At 44.5% G+C, this 23,300-nt stretch overlaps 1 protein-coding gene and 1 long non-coding RNA gene across 16 annotated transcripts in view; one reads left to right on the top strand and one right to left on the bottom strand.

Annotated features, from left to right (window-relative positions):
- Nucleotides 1-219: 219 nt before the first annotated feature.
- On the bottom strand, nucleotides 220-8,757 carry LOC145542315 (uncharacterized). The gene is made up of 2 exons (XR_014079773.1): nucleotides 8,676-8,757; nucleotides 220-984 (listed from the first exon to the last, which is right to left on the bottom strand). It is a non-coding gene; the product is annotated as an uncharacterized LOC145542315 (long non-coding RNA).
- Nucleotides 8,758-16,326: 7,569 nt separating this feature from the next.
- ABCA5 (ATP binding cassette subfamily A member 5) overlaps nucleotides 16,327-23,300 on the top strand; it is a 54,379-nt gene continuing 47,405 nt past the window's right edge. For all 15 annotated transcript variants that reach the window (XR_014079762.1, XR_014079761.1, XR_014079764.1 and 12 more), the window contains exon 1: nucleotides 16,327-16,377. The gene's annotated coding sequence lies outside the window, so the exon portion shown is untranslated. The remainder of the gene's footprint in view (nucleotides 16,378-23,300) is intronic.

Below are 23,300 nucleotides of genomic sequence, written 5' to 3'. Positions count from 1 at the left end.
ATGTAGATAACTTAATTTTCAATATTGCTGTTGGAAAAAATGGCACCAATCGATTCGATGCATGCTGAGTTGCCTCAAACCTTCCAATTTGTAAGGAAAAAAAATGCAGTATCTGGGAAGCACAATAAAATGAGGTCTGCCTGCCCGTATAACAGTAAGAAAACAGATATGATAACTTACTGTTGTGGGGAATAAGCGAAGGCTTTTGGGCCACAGAACTGTTTTTTTGGATTTATTCTATGTCTGTATTCTAAAACCCTTCCCTCTGACTTGGAGAAAGCATTCCTCTGATCAAAGTAGTGATTAATCAGTCAGCAGCAGTGTTGGAGAAAGATTGTTTAGCTATTACATGACCTAAAGGCTGGAGCACATCTGGTGAACAAGGAAAAAGGGTGTTGCAATCTCTCTGTGGAATTGAGATCTTCTGTCCTGGACAAATACATGCTTGGCTAAAAAAAAAAAAAAATCACTGTGCTGGCAAGGGCACAGAGTTTCCTAACATAATGAGATTTTTCTCTTCAGGTCCATCTTGTGTTTGGGAAAATCGGAAATGTAGGAGGGGCTGCTGTGAAATCTTGTCTCTGTCCTTGCCATTCTGATTGGTTTTCCTTCCAGTATCAGGATGAATTTTCGAGGCCACCATCTGAATGTTCTATTGAACACTTTGGGTCTGTAGAAAAGCTGTTAAAACTGTGAATGGGGACTTAAGGACATAGACTATAGAGGTTACATGAAACTGGGATTAATTCTAGAGATGAGAAAAATGATTTTTAAGTCCTGAGTTACTATTAATAACTCAGTAAATGCAGAGACCTTCTGAGTTCCATGTTTAGCTGGCAGAGATCATATAGCCCCTCTTTTTCTCACGAGTGAAGATCCAGTCCATAAATGAAGCTGTAGGCTCCACCTTCAGCATTTATCCAAAAATGACTCCTGTGACCACCTCCACACCGCTGTGCTCCAAGCCGTGGTCGTAATTCATTCCTGTAACCATAATGTTATAATGAAAAGTACTAGATTTCTCTATCAGGGAACATTAAATTATTATTTCTTGAGAATTTTGATTGTCTTTATTCACTGTCTATGTAACACATCATCAGCAAAGGCTGTTAACATATTTCCAGGCCTTTTTTGGTTTTTGGCCATAAACCATTTGATTTCAGAAACGTTTATAAGAGTTTACTTAGACACATTTAACCTCGGCTGGGCTCTGTGCACTTCCACTTTGAGAAATATTCCTGTGCAACCCTTCCTATTGTAACACATCAAACAAACTTAACCAAATTATTTCTAGCATCTCTTTTCATAAAGTAATAGATCTTTGTGCTTTTCCAGAGGCCCTCTAGGAAATGTCAAAGATGAGTCTGAAATTTTTTAAAAAAAATCTATATTTCATATCCAGTTGTGGGAAGGCTGTTAAAAGTGTTGTCAAAAGAAATTTGGGGATTTAGTTAAGATAGGATAATGGGAGCCTGATAAACTATTTAATCAACAGGTCAACATAACATTTAAAAATAAGCATAGATGGAATTCCCCGGCCGTCCAGCGGCTAGGACGCCGTGCTTCTCTGCATGGCCCAGGCTCAGTCCCTGGTTGGGGAACTGAGATCTCCCAAGCCACACAGCATGACCTAAAAAAAACAGAAAAGCATTAAAAAAATGGCCATCTATGAACCAGGAAATGGCCCCTCAAAAACACAGTATGTGAGAGATTCGTTTCTGTTTTTTGTTAAATAAATACATTTTTAAAAAGCATGGATGTAGCATTATGTACAGAACCTTAGCTCTTTTGTAATCGAGGATCTTCGCGTTTCTTTTTCTTGAACGATGGAGTCCATAATAAAGTCAATAAAAATGAAGAAAAGTATTTCTGTTAGACGCAGACTCTGCTTTGTAGGCAGATTGCGTGTGTACCAAGTGTGTTTAGCCGCTCAGTCGTGTCCGACTCTGCGAACCCGTGGACTGTAGCCCACCAGGCTCAGTCCAGGGCAGACTACACATCAGGTAAACAAAAGCTCTGCTATTGTAGGTGAAGATGAGGGGTAAACCAGAGAAGCCAGCCCATCAGAACTGAGACAAGTCTGTTATGATTCTTAACATTTCATAGCTTTTATTGAGACTCAGGTATAATAAATCAAAGCAGGTAAATTCACTTTCAGAGTTTAGTGCTTAAGTGTACTCTGGAACAAACTGACGTTTTAGGATAGCAGTTTCTTGTTGTTGTTCAGTCACTAAGTTGTGTCTGACGCTGTGACCCCGTGGACTGCAGCACGCCAGGCTTCCCGGTCCCTCACCATCTCCCGGAGCTTGCTCAAACTCATGTCCACCGAGTCGGTGAGGCCACCCAACCATCTCATCCTCCGTCGTCCCCTTCTCCTCCCGCCTTCAATCTTTCCCAGCATCAGCATCTTTTCCAATGAGTCAGCTCTACATTTCTTAGGGTATACTATCAAAATAATACTCATTAAACTAGGATGATGTTAACGTTAATACGCAATGTGTTCATTGTTGCTATCTTCAAGCCAGTCAAATAACTTTTCAATATTTCAGTTTCCAAAACATTAAGACTTTATTGTTATAACTCAAAGAGAAGTTCTTTAGGGTACCCACGTGGTCCTAAAAGTATAAAGTAACTCAGAGACCAAAAAGCCTACAGATTGTTGCTTCAGAACAAAACCACCCTTTTCTTGAAAAATGAAAGCAGGATGGTATTTATTATGTAAGGGTGAAACATAAAATAATTTTGGAGTATTTGCATTTATCACTTGCCGATGCAAATACATATAAATTATTTCTGAATGTGCTTCTGTAGAAAGAGATAAGGGACAGAGGTGTCAGATAAAAGAGAAACCAGTTCAGGAGAGCAAACGTCACATTTTAGTTTCACGCCAAATTTTTTGTCATCCTAATGAGACTTTAATTTCAGAAGGGACCACGTCCAGCTTGAGGAGAGGAGCAGGAAGAGTTTTCTCCAGCTGCAGTAGGTCAGGTGCATTTTTATTTCCACTGAAGCTTGAAATTCAACTGTATTTAGAAAATTGGAGGATCCCAATGTCAGAAATAAGGCAAAACATAACATGTTAGGTGCAAACCAAAAAAAAAAAAAAAAGGCTGGTTGTGTGTTCCATTCAGCAGCCCCAGCTGAATAAATTAGATTTATTTAATAAATTAGATTTATTTAGACGCAGGTTCGATCCCTGGGTGAGGAAGATCCCCTGGAGAAGGGAATGGCAACCCCTCCAGTATTCCTGCCAGGAGAATCCCATGGACAGAGGGGCCTGGCGGACTATAGTCCAGAGGGTCACAAAGAGTCGAACAGGACTGAGCACACGCACGCACACACACATAGGCTTTCTTCAATGTAAAGCCTTGACCTATTTTGCAACAAAAGATGTCTTTTTGTTAGTAAACAGTAACATAGAAAGATTGTTGCAGACACAGAAACTACACTCTTCCTCAGTAACTTTTTATCAGGCTTTTAAACAAAGCCCTCACTAGTAGAGCACTCTCTTCACTTATTAATGTTCCCTATACCCTCATTTCCTTCCCTTCGGCTTACAGTAGAAATCAGTAACTTAAGAGATTGGAACTGAGAACTAAATTCACTCTTCCTCTGCTTCCATGCTGAGAACATCATACTGTTCTCCGCACGGAATGCAGACCTTCACAGCATAAGTTAGTGACCTATTAAATAGTAACCATTAAATAGTTTGCTATGAAATAGGAGCAGAACGTTGCCAGTTCTTGCCAAGGACGGTTTTTCATGAGGATGGGTTCCTGATGGTGTGGCTTGAGTCTGACTCACTTTTCCATTCTCCGTTTGTAACTCACCTGTTCCATCCAGGATTACTTTACAGTACACTGTGCTCCGTTTCCCTGACTTTGCCTGGAGTTGGCACCAAGTGAGTGCAGATGAAAATATCTTTCACGTCAGTCTAGCTTCATAACATTCTCAAGCTGTTTTCCCCATTTTAGCATTTCAAGGGCAGTTCTGCCCTACTGGGCCCTCTTAAAGCTGTTTGCATTTCTGTGGAAGGGTGGCCCTCAGAGCTGATAATCCAACCAAAAAAAAGAGAAAAGTACATTCACTTGGGTTGACCAAGTGGGTGAAAGAGAGTGATCCAATGTCAAAGGATATTTCGAAAGTCAATCTTAAGGGACTTTTGTATAGAAAACCCAGCTAGAGATGCCCTCAGCTCAGAAAGTTTTTCTTAAGAGCTTTGTGTTTGTATCTTAGTGGTTCAGAGAGTAAGGAATCTGCTTGCAATGCAGGAGACCTGGGTTCAATTCCTGGGTGGGGGAGACCTCCTGGAGAAGGAAATGACAACCCACTCCAGTATTCTTGCCTGGAGAATCCCACGGACAGAGGAACCTGGCGGACTACCGTCCATGGGGGTCTCAAAAAGTCAGACACAACTTAAGCAACTAAGTACGCACAGAAAGTTTTTCTTATGAGCTTTGAGTTTGTATCTTAATGCTATTTTTATAGCATCAGTACTGGCTTTCATCTGCCATAAATAGAAACAACAATAACAGCAAACCTCTGAGTTGAGGAACTGAAATGCTAATTTGAGCAGAGTGATGAGTGGGCAGGATATGGAGTAAAAATTCCAGTTCTTCGTATAGAAGAATGTGCTATTTCAGGAAAAAAAAAAACAAAAAACTCTTGTGGTTCTTTAAAAAAGTTAATTCAGTGATGCTTGTTTTGTTCAACTTAGAAGTGCAGGTATAGCAATTCTAATTTCTTAAATGCCAAATGCTGTTTAGATTGAACAGGAAAATATATAATTAAGTGTGTAATGTACTTGGAATTAAATTAGGCTCAAATTTAATTCTTCCTTTGTGCCCACTGCAGTGTGAGAAATGCCAGTTTTTTTTTTTAACAGTCATAATAGTCATATATATAGGCTTCTCTGGTGGCTCAGACAGGAAAGAATCCGCCTGCAAAGCAGGAGACCTGAGTTCAATCCATGGGTGGGGAAGATCCCCTGAAGAAGGAAATGGCAACCCACTCCAGTATTCTTGCCTGGGGAATCCCATGGGCAGAGGAGCCTGGCAGACTAGTCCACGGGGTCACAGAGAGTCAGACAGGCCTGAACACATGCTCATGTTTATCTCTACTTAGTGGTATGCCAGTGGGGAATTCTCGTGATGCAATGGAAGCTTCCAAGGTCACTACCAAGGGGATTGCTCAGAAAGGCTCACAGAGCAAATTAAGATGCTGGAAGCACATGGTTTGCTGAATCCATTTAAGGCCAACAGCAAGAGGCAAGGGAAAAGAGACAATATATTCAGAGTGTCCTTAGGGAGGGCTGCAGTTGGGACGGAAGGACCAGGTCACCTGAATCCTGTGTTAGGAAATGCTCCTGCAGTCCCTCTCCCATTTTTCTGCATCATCTTTCTCTGCTAACGTTGTGGCTGGGAGGACCAGCGTTGAAGAAGAGCAGATGGAACGTGTCTGGAGCCAATTCATACTTTCTCTACCAGACTTAGCAACTGGGATGTCTAGCTACAGTTGTAACCCAACGCTGATAACTTGCTGAGCATCCATGGATTTTTATCCAACTGGCTTGAGCAGAGAACACATGAGACCAAAGTAAATCTTGATGAGTTTTTGGTGTCTTGTATGTGTCCTGAATCTACTTTCCTTGTCGTTCCATACCTTTCTGTTTGTGTGTTCAGTATCCATATATTCTATAGCAACACATCTTTGTATCTATTAATTGTCTTTCATTTTCTATTAAAGAATTGAATGTTCTTAAATGTTGCAACAAACACACATAACAGGCGACTATAACAGGCGACTATAAATTTTTAACTTGCATACTTGATTTTACAATATCCGAAATTAATCAATGATTGAACCTCCTCTCAGAAAGACCAGAATTGAGAAACACAGAATGTTGCAACTGCAACCTCCCTTTTTTTCATGTCACAACATTTTAATTTTTTTCATTAGAATGCATTATTTCTTAAATCAATATTCTCTTGCATCAGTGATCAAAGTTATAATGTATGATCAAAGTTGGTTATCCAGCAATCAATATTCATTTATTATGTAAAACTGGACCTCCAAAGACTGGGACTTGGAATTTTCATGGGAACGATTACTTTCCCTACCCAACTGAGACTACTAGGCAGAGAATAAGCTTGGCGACATCCTGAGCCTTCAAACACTGAAACTCTCTTTTGGGTCCTAATTTATACAGGAATTTCATCTCCAGCTTCTCATTAAGTGGCTCAGGGGTCACATCGACATGGAGTTAAAACCTCAATGTCTGGACCTTTTTACTACTGTGACTTTGAATTTCTTCATTTCTAGCATCTGAAGCTTTTGCTTTCTCTCTTTTGAGCTCAGCTTTATGTTTTGAAATAGTTATACTGCTCCTGTCATTTCTAAAACATTGGTGTCACGACTGTCATTTCTAGATGGAAAGATGATTCGGTTCCACATGTCTTGCTGATGAACTTTATCCAAATTGTTCAAGAGACTGTCACGAGGAATTGTCATCTCACTTTGATTCTCAGAGTTCTGGGCAACAAAGTGTATGGATATTGCTCAAATCAACTCAGTAAATAAAACTAAATACTTCACGAGGGCTTCCCAGGTGGCTCAGTGGTAAAGAACCTGCCTGCCAGCGCAGGAGATGCAGGTTCGATCCCTGGGTCGGGAAGATCCAGAGGAAATGGCCACCCACTCTGGTATTCTTGCCTGGAAAATCCCCTGGACAGAGGAGCCTGGCGGGCTGCAGTCCATAGCGTTGCAAAGACTGAGACACCACTGAGCGACTGAGCAAGCACACAGATACTTAAGGAAACGTGAAGCTGACAGAGTCTGCACGCACAGGACGCACACGTTTTATAGCCACAGACGGAAAACTGGCCATAAATAATCACAAGGCAGAAAATCTTTACGTGCTAGAGAAGTGCACTTCGCGGTGCAGTGATGCATGCTCCATTTATTATTAAGCAAAACAGTAAGCTTGCTCAAAGAGGGGGAACGGAACCCAAAGAAAGCATCTTCTTAGAGTAGTGGCAGGAGAGCGTCCTGGAAGAGGGGCCACTTGAAGTGCGTCTGGAAGAACGAGTGCGGTTTCTAGAAGTATAGTGGAGGTGGGGGATTAGGGAGGGAGGGAGTGGGGCTTCCAGATGGAGGGAAAAGCCTCCGTTTGGACAAGAAGATGGGAGAGGGGGGCGCACAAACAGAGAACAGCAGGTAGTGCCATTTGCCAGGTGGCTCAGTCGTGTCCGACTCTTTGCGACCCCATCGACTGGAGACTGCTGGGCTCCTCTGTCCCTGGGATTCTCCAGGCAAGACTGCTGGAGTGGGTTACCATGCCCTCCTCCAGGGGATCTTCCCAGCCCAGGGATCGAACCTAAGTCTCCTGTCTTGCAGGCGGATTCTTTACCAGCTGAGCTACCAGGGAAGCCCATGTGCCAGGTTGGGATGTTACAAGACAGTATATTACTAGAATGTCAAAATAAAAGGAAATAAAGCTTGGGTCAGGATGAGGTAATACAAGATGGATATGTATTGTAATTTAAAAGTTGTTGCTGTCCTTACTTTCCTGAAGGAAAGTAATATGCTTCTTTTACTTTTTTTTTTTTAATTTAGTTTTTCAGCCAAACGGCAAGGCATGTGTGATCTTAGCTTCCTGAGCAGGGATCGAACCTGTGCTCCCTGCATTGAAAGTGTGGAGTATTAACCACTGGACTGACTCGGGGGTGTCCAGGTTTACTTTTTAAGGATAAATTTAAGAGCCAGGATCACCTACAATTTAGTTTGGGCTGTTTCCACTTCTCCGGGTCCTGATTGCTGTTACACTTGTTTCCAAGGTAAACGGAATCAGCATTTTTCTCTCTCAAGCATGCAAGCGCCATCTAGTGGCCAAAGAAGATAAACACTGGAATGAAAAGCCAAAACAGAAAATGTGTTTATTTTTCACTTGTTAATTGTATCATGATTAGCTAATGAAAGTGCCTAACTGGATAGGAAAATCAAGTATTCTGAAATAACTTTGATCATTGATTTAAGAGAATATGGGGTTGGAGAAACATGGACGATAGACAAAGAGCTTCTTAAATAGGAAAACTTGGAAAATTGCGCATCAGGGAGTTGACATCAAATTGTATTTTGGAAGGAACTTTGAAGCAGGATCTAGTTGAGCTTGTAGAGAGAGTCGAGGAAAGGAAAAATGTAAAGAAGGAAGAGGCTGAAATACTGAAGGTAACGGTGTTGTAGAAGAATATTCTCTCTCTTTCCTGAGCCTAACTCTCCTCTTTGCCTTCAGATCTTACTAATAATGTACAGTGACTTCTTCCGGACCAAGATCCTTGACTTCTCAGGTCTGTACTAGATGAATCCCTTAAGGTCCTCTTACCACCGCCATCTCCGCGACGCTCTGACCACACCGCCCTGCCACTTCCCGGTTTTGTCGACAGACCTCATTACAATGTAAACTCCTGAACAGCTGGTCCACGCTGTTGGTGTTTACTTTGCATCCCTAACGCTTAGGGTTGTACGTGCTGTATAATAGGCACCCCACATGCATTATTGACAAAACGAAGGGACGGATTGATGAGGAGAAGAACGTGGTGGAAATGTTCAAGGAACAAATATTGGAAGTTAGTATCAGTAAAGCTTAAATGAAAAAAGAATATTTTCAGGGAAATTACCAGCAGAGGGACTTCCCCGGTGGTCCAGTGGTCGGGACTCTGACTTCCGCTGCCGGGCGTTTGCGTTCCATCCCTGGCCGTAGAGCTCAGATCACACGTGGCTCTCAGCTAACAACGAACAAACAGAAAAACCGAAACAATATTGCATCAGATTAAATAAAGACTTTAAAAAAAAAAACGGCCCACATCAAAAAAAAATCTTAAAAAAAAACCAGTACTAATAGAAAAAAAGCCTTTTTTTTTGCCGTGGGAGGGGAGCTGTGGGATCTAGTTCCCTGACCAGGGATCGCACCCCACCCCTCGCAGTGGAAGCGCAGAGTCCTAACCGCTGGACCCCCAGGGGAGTCCCCCTGCTTAAAACACGTTTCTTCGTTTTATGTCGATTCCGCCCATGAAGGCCATTTACTTGTCATCTCTGGTATGTTATTATTTTCAAGTCCTTAACTACTTTCTACCTTAGTGGAGGAAAAATACTAAGTCTTTGAAATAGTAAATACCTAAGTATTTTTAAAATATTTCAACAGTAAGTATTTTAAAAATAGAGGAAAATGTTATTGTAGAGATGAAAAATGACTGCATGTAAAGCACATCAACCAGGGTGTAGCACATTGTATGTGTTTAACAGCTGACTTTTTCAAACTCACCTCATCTCATTAGCTCCTTGAAGCTACCCAAGACAGTCAAAGAAGGCAGGTGTTTAGAGATATGTGTATGCAATCATGGAGCTGCCTCAGTTTTGAAGTTTCTGAATCCACACTATCTAACATTCATCTAATATTCATCATCTCTTCTTTGTCACCATGATGCTTATCTGCAGGGACAGAGAAGAAAACAAAAGATTTTGGGGTGCTAAGCAATCATAGGGCAGAGAATGAAAATAAGTTATAAGGGGTGTTATCTTCCTCCTGCTGCTCTAACAAATTACCACAAACTTAGTCACCTAAAGTGATTCTTCCAGGTGGCGCTGCTGCTGCTGCTGCTAAATCGCCTCAGTCGTGTCCGACTCTGTGCGACCCCATAGATGGCAGCCCACCAGGCTCCGCTGTCCCTGGGATTCTCCAGGCAAAAATACTGCAGTGTGTTGCCATTTCCTTCTCCAATGCAGGAAAGTGAAAATTGAAAGTGAAGTCGCTCAGTCGTGTCCGACTCTTCGAGACCCCATTGACCGCAGCCCACCAGGCTCCTCCGTCCACGGGATATTCCAGGCAAGAGTACTGGCACTAGTGACCCTGAATATTCATTGGAAGGACTGATGCTGAAGCTGAAACTCCAATACTTTGGCCACCTGATGGGAAGAGCCAACTCACTGGAAAAGACCCTGATGCTGGGAAAGACTGAAGGCAGGAGGAGAAGCCGGCGACAGAGGATGAGATGGTTGGATGGCATCACCGACTCAATGGACATGAGTTTGAGCAAATTCTAGGAGATGGTGAAGGACAGAAAAGACTGGTGTGCTACAGTCTACAGAGTCTCACAGAGTTGGACACAACTTAGCAACTGAATAACAACATTTGTTCCAGTTGGAAAAAAAAAAAAAAGCTGCAGAAACACAAAACAGGCTGGATGCTGGTGTAGCCATGTCAACACCACCCAGAGGTGTTAGCATCTGCCCAGGTCACCGGGGGAGCTGACCGTCACAGCTCTTAACACTTCGCTTGCTTCACCTGAGGATCCCTTTGCCAGGCTCCCCCTTTGAATTCACCTGCCTCTGAAATAGGCAGAATAATGCCCCCATCCACCTAAAGACATGCATGTCCTGATCCCCTGGAACCTGTGGAAAAGAGAGGATTCCGTTTGCTAATCAGCCTGCCTTAAAATAGGGAGATTATCCTGGATCATCTGGGTGGGCCCAATGTATTCTCAAGGACCCTTAAAAGTAGAAGAGGAAGACGGAGAGCTTTCAGCAGGCTGTGCCCTGAGGACCCGACCCCCGACTGCTGGCCGGGAAGCTGCAGGAAGGAACAGAAGACATCGGGACGGGGACGCTGACTCTGCCTCAGAGCCTCCAGCAGGGCGTACAGTCGGGCCAGCACCTCAGTGTCAGCCCAGAGGGACTCTGTGTTGGACTTCTAACCTGCAGGACTATAAGCTAACGCACTCACGTCCTTTAAAGTCACCATTTGTTGCTGTTGTTCAGTCATTCAGTCGTGTCCCTCTCTTTGCGATCCCAGGGACGGCAGCCACCAGGCTCCTCTATCCTTCACCATCTCCCGGAGTTTGCTCAAGCTCCTGTCCATCGAGTCGGTGATGCCATCCAACCATCTCATCCTCTGTCGTCCCCTTCTCCTCCTGCCCTCAATCTTTCCCAGCATCAGGGTCTTTTCCAGTGAGTCGGCTCTTCTCATCAGGTGGCCAAAGTATTGGAGCTTCAGCTTCAGTGTCAGTCCTTCCAGTGAATATTCAGGACTGATTTCCTTTGGATTGACTGCTTTGATCTCCTTGCAGTTCAAGGGACTCTCAAGAGTCTTCCATATTTCTGTTAAATGTTCTATTTTAGGTTTTGGCTCAGTGTTAAAATTGTTAAAATAATTTTGTTCCCCAGTCCTGTTGTTTATGCTATATAGGTTTTGTTTCATACTGTGATTTGACCAGAAAATTATTTTCTATATCCTAACCTATGTAAGTTATGAAAAATTATCAACAAAAATTGGCTACAGTTATCCAACAGACTTTGAGTTTACCTAATTATAATTATGTTGAGTCCTAATTATAATTATGTTGAGTCCTAATTATAATTATGTTGAGTCCTTATTTTAGCTCAGATGGCTCAGTGGTAAAGAAGCTGCCTGTCAGTGCAGAAAATGCAGGTTCGATCCCTAGGTAGAAGATCCAGAAGAAGGAAATGGCAACCCACTCCAGTTCTTGCCTGGAGAATTCCATGGACAGAGGAGCCTGGAGGGCTATAGGCCATGGGGTTGCAAAAGGGTCAGGCACGACTTAGCAAACATACAACAACCTTATTTTATAGTCTCATCCACAAATATCATGAAGGATCAGATTAAATGCTTTGAAATTAACTGATGACTATATAATTCCCATTTTTAATGTGAGCATCAAAAAAGAAGAATAGCATGACTTAGCTTTGGTTTAGTTATCCTGGTTCTTAGTGACCAGTCTCTTCTAAACGTTCATAAAATATATTTAATGAAGGACTCTGGAGTTTTACTTTTCTGTTTTCACGTTTTCACTGTCTTTTAACCATTTTTTTCTTTAAGAAAGCTGATGATCTATTATTTTTTCATTTTTTACCGTTTCACTGAGCTTATCAGCAATGCAGTAGGTCTCAGGTTACCTGTAAGCAGCTGTGGGATGTAATTTGTGCCCAGAAACATGCACTTCTTTGAAATAGACAGGTGTTGGCTTCCAGTCTCGTCAGCCGTCTGGAGTTTCGGCTCTCTTCCTGTGTTGTTTTGCCTTCACCACTCAAGTCCCTTTTCCTTACTTCAGAGGCAAAGAACGCACAGATCAAGTCCTCTTTTTTAGCGTATATGATGTTCTTCAGGTAAATGATAATTCAGAGCTTATACAAACCTATGCAGGCTTATTTCTCTGTGCCCTCTGATACATCCTCCACTCTGGTTAAATTTTTCTGCCCATCTTCGCCTCCAGAGGCGCCCAGTAACTCTAGCTCTCAGCGATTTTTTTTCTGTGGTGCTTTATCGTTTGCACCACATGGTTTAACCATGGGGCAGATGTTCCTCTTTAATTATTATTATTATTTGGTCTTAGAATAATTGTCGATTTGTTGACATTTTTTGTTCCCCTGCGAAGTTGGAGTTCTTGCTAAGCAAGACAATGAGCCACTCCAGAGTTAACTCTTGGTTAACTGAGTTTTTACATATCAAATTTGGCCAGGTCTTCAAATATTTATCTTCTTGAGTAATTTTTCCATTTGGAGAAACACAGAGAAAGAATACAATACTTGAAATCCTTCTCAAGGTAATGAAAACAATGATAGTAATTAGTCATAATCGCAAGTATTAAAAGCCAAATGCACTAAAACTACCTTTGGAAGTCATTCCCTTCCACCAATCATTAATCACTTCCCTAAACCATTAGTAACAGTCCCAGTCCCATCAAGATGGCAGTATGGGGACTCCCCTGGTGGTGCAGCGGTTAAGGCTTTGCCTTCCAGTGCAGGGCGTGTGGGTTCAGTTCCTGGTCTGGGAGCTAAGATCCCGCACTCATCATGGTCAAAAAAATACCAACACAGAAAATAAGCAATATTGTACAAATTCAGTGAAGATGGTAGTTTGGAAATCTATCGTTCAAGACTATCGTTAAACCTGTTGTTAAAGAGAGTCTCTCCCACCTTTGTTGGTCAAAGCTGTGTTTGCTGATTTGTCTTGCTGTACTCTAGAAAAAGGTGCCAATTTGAAATTCTTCAAAGTTACACCTAATTTAAACCCTAACTTTAGAAATCACATCACTCTCTTGGTACTCTTTTTAGCTTGTAGAAATGGTAAGTGCTTAGAAACAAGTAATAATAATAGTGTTTCATAGTAATAGATTTAAGTAATGGTTTATGTAATTTTCAGTGCATTGATATCATGCAAAATAATGTACTGATTTGATATCAGAAGAAAAAATGCCCTAACAACTTAGCAGTTTTGTTCTTAAATTTGAATAAAATAGCATGAAAAAGGCGTGAAGTAAGGCTTTGGTCTCTAGCAAGTAAAAAAGCAACATAAATAGAATCCTTTGTTCAACAGCAGCAGGTCTGGTGTTCAGCAAGCAAAACAAATTCTTTTTCTCTACATTAAATACATGAAAATTTTGTGTGTCCTCATTTATTTTGTTTAACCAGCAACCTGTTACATCTCAGTCTACGACTTCTACTATCTGTGTGTTCCCATGTGACTTATTTGCCTAGAAATCTATTAATGAGATATGGGCATTTGGGTTGCCACCATGACAACCAAGCAGTATAGCTTGTTTGTTATTTCCTAGGTACAGAATCTCAGAAAGGAACATCATCCCTGCAGTTACTTATTGAGTCCTAGGATCTGGTAACCATGGAAATGTAGATCAAGATGATGTGAATAAATTGTTTACAAGGTACATGCAGGCTGATAAGCAGCTGGCTCAAAGAGACAGTGGAACATGTCATGACCAGTGCATTACTTTGTAGTCATCTTTATTAAAAAGGTCTTATTTAGTATCTGCTCTGTTATAGGATTCCACAAACCAGATTATCATCATAACTTTTCATCTATCCCCGAGAAGAGTTTAATGTCTTGCTTTTATTAGGTAGATTTTGTGCAGTGCATGGTGACCTTTTGTGGAAATACTAATGACAATGTTTGCATACTGTTGGACGCGTTTTCTCATCAGCAGTGTTAGCCACATTTTCTGCCCACTGTGACCATGCACAAGACCTGGGGGTTTAAGTTGGCACTAGAAACAGCTGTTATATGTAAACCTGTGGCTGATCCATGTTGATGTATGGCAGAAACCAACACAATATTGTAATCATCCTTCAATTAAAAGTAAATCAAGAAAAAGAAAGCTGGAAAAAAAGTTGTTAATCTCAGACTGTATCGATACAATTGAAGGGACAGTACATCAGTAAAAGCACCTGAGCATGATGGTAGCATGTGTCTAGTAGAGGAAAGTGAGATAATTTTGTCTGGGGTGATGAGCTTTTTAGGGTTTTGGTCATGTTATCCTGAAGCAAGAGTAGAAGTAACAGCAGACCGAATGACAGAGGACATTGCAAGGATGAGAAACTAGGAAACAAATGTCTAGAAGAGTGGTAGAAACAATGTCTAGACTTCTGACATTAAAGCTGGTTGAAGCTGCTGGTGAGTAGGACAACTGGAGGATTGGTGTGAATGTACATTTTCAGTAACACATTTTCACAAGTAAGTTTGTTTGCTTATTTAATAGATTTATTTTTGACCTCCATTTATTTACTTGCCCACAAATACTAGGCCATTAAGAAGGTACTCTGCTGAATTTGTAACTCGAATGTCTTAGATGTTTCAAGAAAAATAAGTATCACGTATGGATTTCACTTCTTGTCCTCTTCAGTTCTCTGACGTCCTAGTCCCTAGGACATTCTATCTCCCTTCTCCAATCTCTCACTGCCGGGTTTTTAATCAACATGGATTTCACTATAGCTCTTTGAATTCCCTGTTTAATCCATATTAAATAGGAGAAATAACATTTGTTTTCTTGATATACATATATACACACATATATATTTATGTATTTTGGGGGTAGAACTTTAGTAGAGTAGCTGTGGTGATTTGGTTTAAATTCAAGAAGCAGGAAAACTAAGATAAGATTTTTAAAATTTACTTGATGTATACAGGATCAAGGGAATTTTTTAGAACTTAAATTCCCCAAAAGTGAAAAACTGCCAAGAAATGTGACCCTACAGAAATCTGGGGGACAAAGTCTGTTGTGAGCTTTTCTTTCCTTTGCAATAATTTTGACCAGCATTTAGGTCACTTTGGGCAATAAGACTCAGAACACCAGTTTATACTTTTAGCAAAAATAACTGCAGTGTAGAACCTCCCACAGATGCCATATGTCTCAGGCCATTTGGAAGAGTCAGGATCCGCCACATGCCAGACTCTCAGGAAGACACATCCTTAGCGTCCAGATGTCCTAGGTCTGGGTCTGGTGGGGACAGGGGGACCCTGCACCCCACGCGGGGGGCGGGAGGGAGAAAGGGGCTGCTGAACGCAGCTCTGGGAGCATGGGTGAGTTTTCAGTCGTGTCCGACTCTTTGTGGCCCCGTGGACTGGAGCCCGCCAGGCTCCTCGGTCCATGGGATCCTCCAGGTGAGAATACTGGAGTGATTGCCATTTCCTCCTCCAGGGGATCTATTCCACCCAGGGATCGAACCAGCGTCTCCAGCGTCACCTGCATTGACAGGTGGATTCTTTACCACTGAGCCTCCTGGGAAAACCTGGGAGAGGACCGTTCAAAGGCCGGGAAGCAGAAAATAAAGGAGTCTTGAAGTAGATGTGATTGGGGAGGCAGATAAGAAGAGGGCAGTGTGGACCAAAGTCACTCGCCAGGAGGCTGCAGGGTTTGGGCTCAAACCGGAGGCCCTGACCTCAACCCCGTGGTTTCTGCCTGAGCCTCCAGGGGGAGCGGGGCGAGGTCTCCGCGGAGGAGGTACATCCCAGGAGCAAAGGCCCCGAGGACGCGCGGCCGGGCTGGCCCACTCGCCCTGCCCCGTAACCCCGCCCCTCATGCCCCCGCCCCGCAACCCCGCCCCTCATGGCCCCGCCCCGTAACCCCCCACCCCGTAACCTCCTCCCCTCACGGCCCCGCCCACACACTGAGCGTGACCGAGCCCACTCGTCCCGCCCCCCGTAACCCCGCCCCTCACGGCCCCGCCCCCACACTGAGCGTGACCGAGCCCACTCGTCCCGCCCCGTAACCCCGCCTCCTCGTAGCCCCGCCCACACACCGCTCGGAGAGGAGCCCACTCGCCCCGCGCCGTAACCCCGCCTCCCTGTAGCCCCGCCCACACACTGCGCGGGCCGAGCGGCGGGAGCGCGCCGCGTCCTCGGGCAGCCCCGCCCCCAGGTGCGTCCGGCGCGGGGCGGAGCGCGACTTCCGGCGCCGCGCCCGCCCCGCCCCGCCCCTCGCGGGCCTGCGGCGTCGGGCGCGCGCGCGCGGCCGCGCTCTCGGATTCAGTTCGGAGCTGAGGTACCCGCGGACTCCGCGGCCTGGCCCTGAGGTGAGGCGGGCGCCGGGGGCTGCGGCGTGGGAGGCCCCGCCGGGAGCTGTCACCCCTCGGGGAGGCGTGACGGCTCGAGGAGGGGCGGCGGGCGAGCCGGGGGTCCGGGGCGCGGAGCGGCGGCAGGATGGGCCCCCGAGGCTCGAGGGTGCGTCCTGTGGGGGTGCTGCCCGCTCGCCTCCGGGGCGTCGGGGCGTCCGGCCGCGGGACGGCCCCCGGGCTCGGCAGGATGGTGTCCATCCTCTGGCGCCGTGAGGAGGAGACGTGTGGAGAAGGACGGCCCTCTGACCCGGCCCCGAGCGGGGCCCCTGGGGGCTTGGCTGCCCCGCTCCCCGCGCCTCAGGAGGACTGCGGAGAGATGCGCAGAGCGCGGCCGGGGACGGGCTCCAGGCGTCAAAGTACTCAAGATGCGAAAGCTCAGGAGGCTGGAGGCGCTCGGAGCTGCAGCAAGGTTGCTCCTGGCTCCCAAGGCGTGGATAGGCGTTTCTAAGTAAATAAGTCTGGAAGAATAAAGAGAATCATGACTACTTTCCAGGGAGGACGTCCGGGTTCTGCAGGAGCAGAAGGGGAGTCAGAGAGTGTATGTTGGACTCCCAGCCGTAGGCGAGGTTCGGTATTATCTCACTCAGTCTCGCCTGCATTCATCTGAGGTCAGAGGGGTTTTATTCTAAGGGGAAGATATGGAAAACGGTACCCGCAAAAGGTTAAGTCACTTATTTAGGTCCCCACTAGCAAGAATGGCTGAGATTCCAACCCAGGGATGCCAGATTCTAAATTCTCATGCTTGACCCACTGTATTTTGCTTCCATCCAGAGAGCAATATTACATGTTTTTAGGGAAGACTCCATATAAAAGGACATTATTAAGGCAGTTAGGGCTTTTGGGGTATTTGGGTTAAACGCTAACTTGTAAGGCATTATTGTTGTTCAGTCGCTAAGTCGTGTCCCGACTCTTTGCAGGCCCATGGACTGCAGCAAGTCAGACTTCCTTGTCCTTCACCATCTCCCAGAGTTTGCTGAAACTCATTTCCATTGAGTCAGTGATGCCATCCAACCATCTCGTTCTCTGTCATCGCCTTCTCCTCCTGCCCTCAAACTTTCCCAGCATCAGGGTCTTTTCCAGTGAGTCAGCTCTTTGCATCAGGTGGCCAAAGTATTGGAGCTTCAACTTCAGCATCAGTCCTTCCAATGGATATTCAAGGTTGACTTCCTTTAGGAAATAAATTAATCCTCGAATATGTGCTGTTTAAGTGTATTTTCCTTCAGACAGGATTTGGTGTAGGGAAATCTCACATTCAGGGCAAGAGCAAATTTATTAATACAGGTTTAGTTGAGTGTCTTTTATATTCCAGATACTAAACTGTGTGCCGAAAATACCAAGATGAATATAATTTGTAATCTCTGCCCTTGAGTTTGAGAGGATGATTGCATAAAAGAATTTCATAGTATTCTAATAAATTGGAATCTTTGCTAGTGTGTGAATTAACCAGATTGGAATAGTTTTAAGCACGAGTTTTTAGGAACCTGTTATGTATAACAAAGGGCTTCCCTGGTGGCTCAGATGGTAAAGAATCTGCCTGCAGTGTGGGAGACCCACGTTCAATCCCTGAGTCAGGAAGATCCCCTGGAGAAGGAAATGGCAACCGACTCCAGTATTCTTGCCTGGAGAATCCCATGGACAGTCCAGGGGGTCGCAGAGTCAGGCACAACTGACTCAACTGAGCAGCTAGCACTATGTGTAAGAAAAGGTACTGTGACTCACCGTGTGGGCACCTGGGCGTTATTTTCCCATTCAGTGAGAAATACTGTCAAAAAATTTAGGTTAAATCATATTGATGGTTATTATTTTCTTTTATCATTACACTACCTTCAATAAATTTTAAAATGCTAGAGAAGAAGAGAACATTTATAATTTATCCCATTAAGAGGCTTGATTTCAGTAGTGCGTTTATTTTATTAGTTGAGAAGCCAGTGATATGTGTAGCGGGGCAGGAATTTCTTCCAAGTCATCTGCCAAAGATGTTCTTAACCTCTTCTTCCAAAATATAAATCTTAAATTAAAGGTACCGTTAATACCAGATTCCATTTAGCCTTTATTGCTCAGAGACCTGGTGGAAACAGAGTCTCTAGTTTAGGCAGAAATGGTACCTCGCTGAAATGGGTAACATTGCCTCTGGCGTGGCTGTAGGTGGGTGGATAGAAGGAGTCGTGGGGCATCTAGGAAATTTCTCCCTATGGCTTCAGTTTCTCAATAAAATAGCAGTCAAGGTCATAATCTGAGGTGCCGTGGGTGGAAGTTTGAGGTTTGGGGATTAGAGTGAAAGGACTAGTGAAATATGGGATATTCTGGTAATTAAACAGTTGTTCTCAGACATGAAAAGTGAAGTCAAGAAGTAGCAATGAGCAAAATAAAAGTATTTAATCTAACTTTGCACACAAGGTACTTGACCATCTCTGTCCCGGGCAGCGTAGCAGCAGCATCTGAAGGGCACACCTGCCCCTTTGGCCCCAGTTCACTTTGCCTGGCTCCTGCCTTCTTGCAGGTCCCCCTGTTCTTTACACGGGGCTTCCCTGGTGGCTCAGATGGTAAAGAATCTACCTGCAATGCAGGAGACCTGGATTTGATCCCTGGCTGGGGAAGATTCCCCAAGAGAAGGGGTAGGCTAACCACTCCAGTATTCTTGGGCTTCTCTGGTGGCTCAGATGGTGAAGAATCCACTTGCAATGCAGGAGACCTGGGTTTGGTCCCTGGGTAGGGAATAGCCCCTGGAGAAGGGAGTGGGTACCCACTCCAGGATTCTTGCCTGGAGAATCCTATGGACACAGGAGCCTGGCGGGCTGAGCGACTAACACTTCCACTGTTCTTTACACAGGTCAAGCCACTTTGCAGAGTCTAGTTTTTCCATTCTTTTTTCTCTGCATGGAATTTGCATTCCACTCTTCCCCAAGTTCTTTCCCCAATTGCACTTAGCACATTATATTAAATTTTGTCTGCAAAGTCAGTAACAGCGTCTAACGCTTCTTTTTTTTTTTTTTTAATGTTTGCTGAGTAAACCCCTCAGTAAATGTTTAATGAGTATGCCACTTTTCTTCCTCCTTTAATCTGTAAACAGAGGTCAGCAGACTTTTCCTGTAAAGAGGCAGCTAGTAAATACTGTAGATCTGGTGGACTGTACTGTCTCTTCACTACCTGACTGCCATTGTCACACAAAAGCAGGGGTAGGCAGTGTGAAAACAAGTGAGCGTGGCTCTGTTCCAAGAACCCTGTATTTATAGACTTGAGATTTGAATTTCGTATAATTTTTACATGTCACAAAATACTACTGTTCTTTGATTCCCTCCCACCCTAACCCCATACATTTAAACAAGTGAAAAACAGTGTTAGCTCCCGGGCTGTACACACGCAGGCTTTGGGTTGCATTTCGCCCCCGCATCCTCCACTGTACTTTGCAGATCTGTGATCTGTAAAGACTCAGTGAATCTTGATAGAGGGATTTACAGTGAGATGATACTGGTTTTAGTATTATCGTTGGTGGTAGAGAAGCAAAGATAAAGAAGGCAGTCTTCTTTGTCAAGGATTTCACGGTCAAGTTCAAAATTAAGATGTAGACAGATAACAGTGACACAGTATGGTAACTGCAATTACAGTTTATTGATTGGAACGAAGGAGTCATAACTAGTTCTGCTTGGTTGGATCAGAAGTCACATCTAATGGTCCTCTGCTGGGGACTTGGGAACATTTTCAGCTAAGATCCTTTCCGAGAATCTTTGTAAACTTGCTGAGAAGGTGACTGACCACATCTTTTGCCAGGATGGCTATGAACTTCAAGATGACTCAATTCCTCTGTTTTGTAGGATATAATCTTCATTTGTTCTTCTCAGAAATAAAATTAATACATTCCAAATGATTTTTTTCCTAACAGTTATTTCCAAAGGTCATGCACATTTTTTATTGCTTTGAAAAAGGTGAAATATATTTCATAGCGCATCTAATATAGTAATCAATGTTTGTTTAATACATTAATGAACTTCTGATATTGAATTTTGGGCCTTGTAACATTTAGTCCTTAGGTCAATTATTAATGCATTAGAAAAGGAAGATGGCTTTAGTGGGCTTTCAGTTTCCTTGCTACTTATTAGATTGACTATGAGTCATTTCTCTCTGGGAGAAATATATGGCTGTTAGCATCACTGATGCCATCTTGTGCCATTACAGTTGATCCTGTGCTATCCCCTATCCGACCCAGGACTGAACTGTGCAGAGGGTCACTTCTCTGTTGTTAAGGGCTTTGCAGTTACTAGCAACTGTTTAATAATCATTAGGATCAGGTGGCCTGTGTGCTCCATTAGCCCATGAGCCTCGTTACTCATTCATGAATCATGACTTAGAAATGCATGCTCCATTATCCGAGCACCTACCTCTGTTCCCTTCGCCAGGAGATCTTCCCCACGCAGGGATCAAACCTGAGTCTTCCGCATCTCAGGCAGATTCTTTACCGTCTGGGCCACCAAGGAAGCCCCACCTATCACCATCCTCTAGGGTAACTATAAAAGTGTCCCTGCAGCCCCAGGAGTGCAGATTGCAGCTGCAAACGCTTCCAGGCTGTCACCCTCCTCTCTTGGTCCCAGGCCCACCCTGTGAGGAAGTTACTCTGTAACAAACTGACCACTGATGTCACAGAGCTTCCTGCCTGGTTTCTTGGCCTCAAGAGCCTTCTCAGTTCTGTGAGTACTTTTCCTCCCCTCCATCCTTCAACAGGAAGTTGAGTGTTTGATTACACCTTCAGGGATACTAGGTGTTTAAAACTTACCTAATTATCATTTCATGCTCTATAACAGATCAATACATTCCCCAGACATACTGTGGAGCAATGGAAAGTAACTTCAGAGGTTTTTAAAAATAATTTTGTGCCCTTATTTCCTTGTCTTTGTCGTAGTTCTTTAGCCAGTTCTTTTTTAGTTCAAGAGTTTTCAAGGTACTGTATTGGAAAGACTTGGGAACTGGATCAAGTATTACGAGTTTTCCAAAAATGTACAATTTGTTAAAAACATGCCACGAGAAGACTTATTGTCCCTTAATTGTCAACTTGTGCTTCTAAGGATCGTCTTCTAATATATGTTGCAAAAGAGAAGGTGTTAGGTGCGTTGTCCACTAAGAAAGCCGCGTTCTGTGGTTGTCTGGTCCTCTCTTTAGGACGCCTGGGGCTTGTGTGAACTGTGCTCCTAGTGGGGGAACTTCGGGATGTTGGCAGTCGGATTCTCTGCCACTTGCAGCCAGTGATAAATGGAGGGCAGGCCAGGTATCCATTACTCCCTTTCTCTTTTGTCCTTTTGAAGGCCACCACATGGACTGTGGGCTTCCAAGGTGGCTCAGCAATAAAGAATCCACCTACCAATGCAGGAGACTCAGGTTCCTGGAGAAGGGAATGGCACCTACTCCAGTATTCTTGCCTGGAGAATCCTATGGACAGAGGAGCCTGGCGGGCTACAGTCCATGGGGTTGCAAATGAGTCGGACATGGCTGAGTACACACACACACACACACAGTCACACACGTAGGCTATAATGTTTTGAATAATCAAGGTGCATCATAGTGTAGAAAGAGAAGGAACTTAGAACTTGATGCTAAACACAGGTTTTCTTTGGGACCAAGAACAGGCGCAGCGCAAGTTTTAAAGCTTCTGCGGACATCCCCTCGCTGGCCCCCTTTCCAGCGGTGCCCTCCTGTCAGAAGAACCACTTTCCTGTCCTCTCTGCGGCGAGGACCCCAGCTTTCAGGAAACCTCCCTGCCCCGCCCACCTGTAGGGCTTGGTTTCGGCTCAGACAGGTGTCTATCTTTGGCCCAGATCTTCCGTGTAGACAGACAGCACTGCCTTCCCACCCCCACCCCCACCCCGAACGCTCGTTCCCACCCCTGCTAAACAGTGGGGCCAAGAGGGAGCCCAGGAGGCTGGCGATCATCCTGCCAGGCTGGTGCAGGCTCCCTTCTTTTGTTGTTTTCCCTGCGGTCCCCTTGACAGAAGGAAACCCCCAGAGACCGTGTGGTCCTCACACTTGAAGAAGTGGCACGGGCTCTCCCCGGCACCTGTGGCGTGGGGGTGGCTCTCGTGGTGCGTGGTGCTTCCCATCCCGATGCAGGGCCGCCCTCCCGGGTTGATCGCCCCCGGCCCTGTTTCACGGTGCACCTTATTAGGCCTTGCGCGTGGGAGCAGGAGTGGGCAGGTAAGAGCAGAATTGTGTCAGCTCACAAAAACCCGACTCCAGCTCGGAAGTTCCCGGTTAGATGTACATGAAAAGTTAATCGACATTAAGAATGTTTCTTTTGAGTTTTCAAACAGCCCCGCCAGGCATTGCATATTGCAGAGAAAACAGGCAGGCAGTTGATTTTCCTCCTTTAAGGTGTTTTGTTTTCATTCTCAGAGTAGTGTCTTTTTTCAGGCTGCTACAAAGAAAGTAATGTCAGCTGGTTTATAAACAACCAAAAACAATAAAAAAAAGATGTTTCATTTTAATAACTTGAGTAGATAGAAGGTCAAAGTATTGACATTTAACATTTTTCACTCAATTAGAGTTTTAGAATATCAGAACCATGAGTTTTTTCTTGTTGTTCTTCAGTCACTAAGTCATGTCCGACTCTCTGCGACCCCGTGGACTTCAGCCCACCAGGCTCCTCTGTCAGTGGGATTTCCCAGACAAGAATACTGGAGTGGGTAGCCTTTCGCTTCTCCAGGGCATCTTCCTGACCCAGGCCCTTCCAAAGCCAAGGCTCCTGCACTGCAGGCGGATTCTTTACCACTGAGCTCCCTGGGAAGTCTCGCTCCCTGAGAGACCCGAGCACAAAGCAGCGAAGGGCGGGCGTTCTGGCTGAGGAAGAATGAGGAGGAAGGAAAGTCCACCTGGAATGGAGCTCGGGCAGAAGAAAA

The sequence above is a fragment of the Giraffa tippelskirchi genome, chromosome 3 (genome assembly GCF_054371585.1).
Source record: "Giraffa tippelskirchi isolate mGirTip1 chromosome 3, T2T-mGirTip1v1.2.pri, whole genome shotgun sequence".
Taxonomy (NCBI): Eukaryota; Metazoa; Chordata; class Mammalia; order Artiodactyla; family Giraffidae; genus Giraffa; species Giraffa tippelskirchi.
Note: the sequence above shows the minus strand (reverse complement) of the source record. Positions and strands in the feature narration are given on the sequence as shown.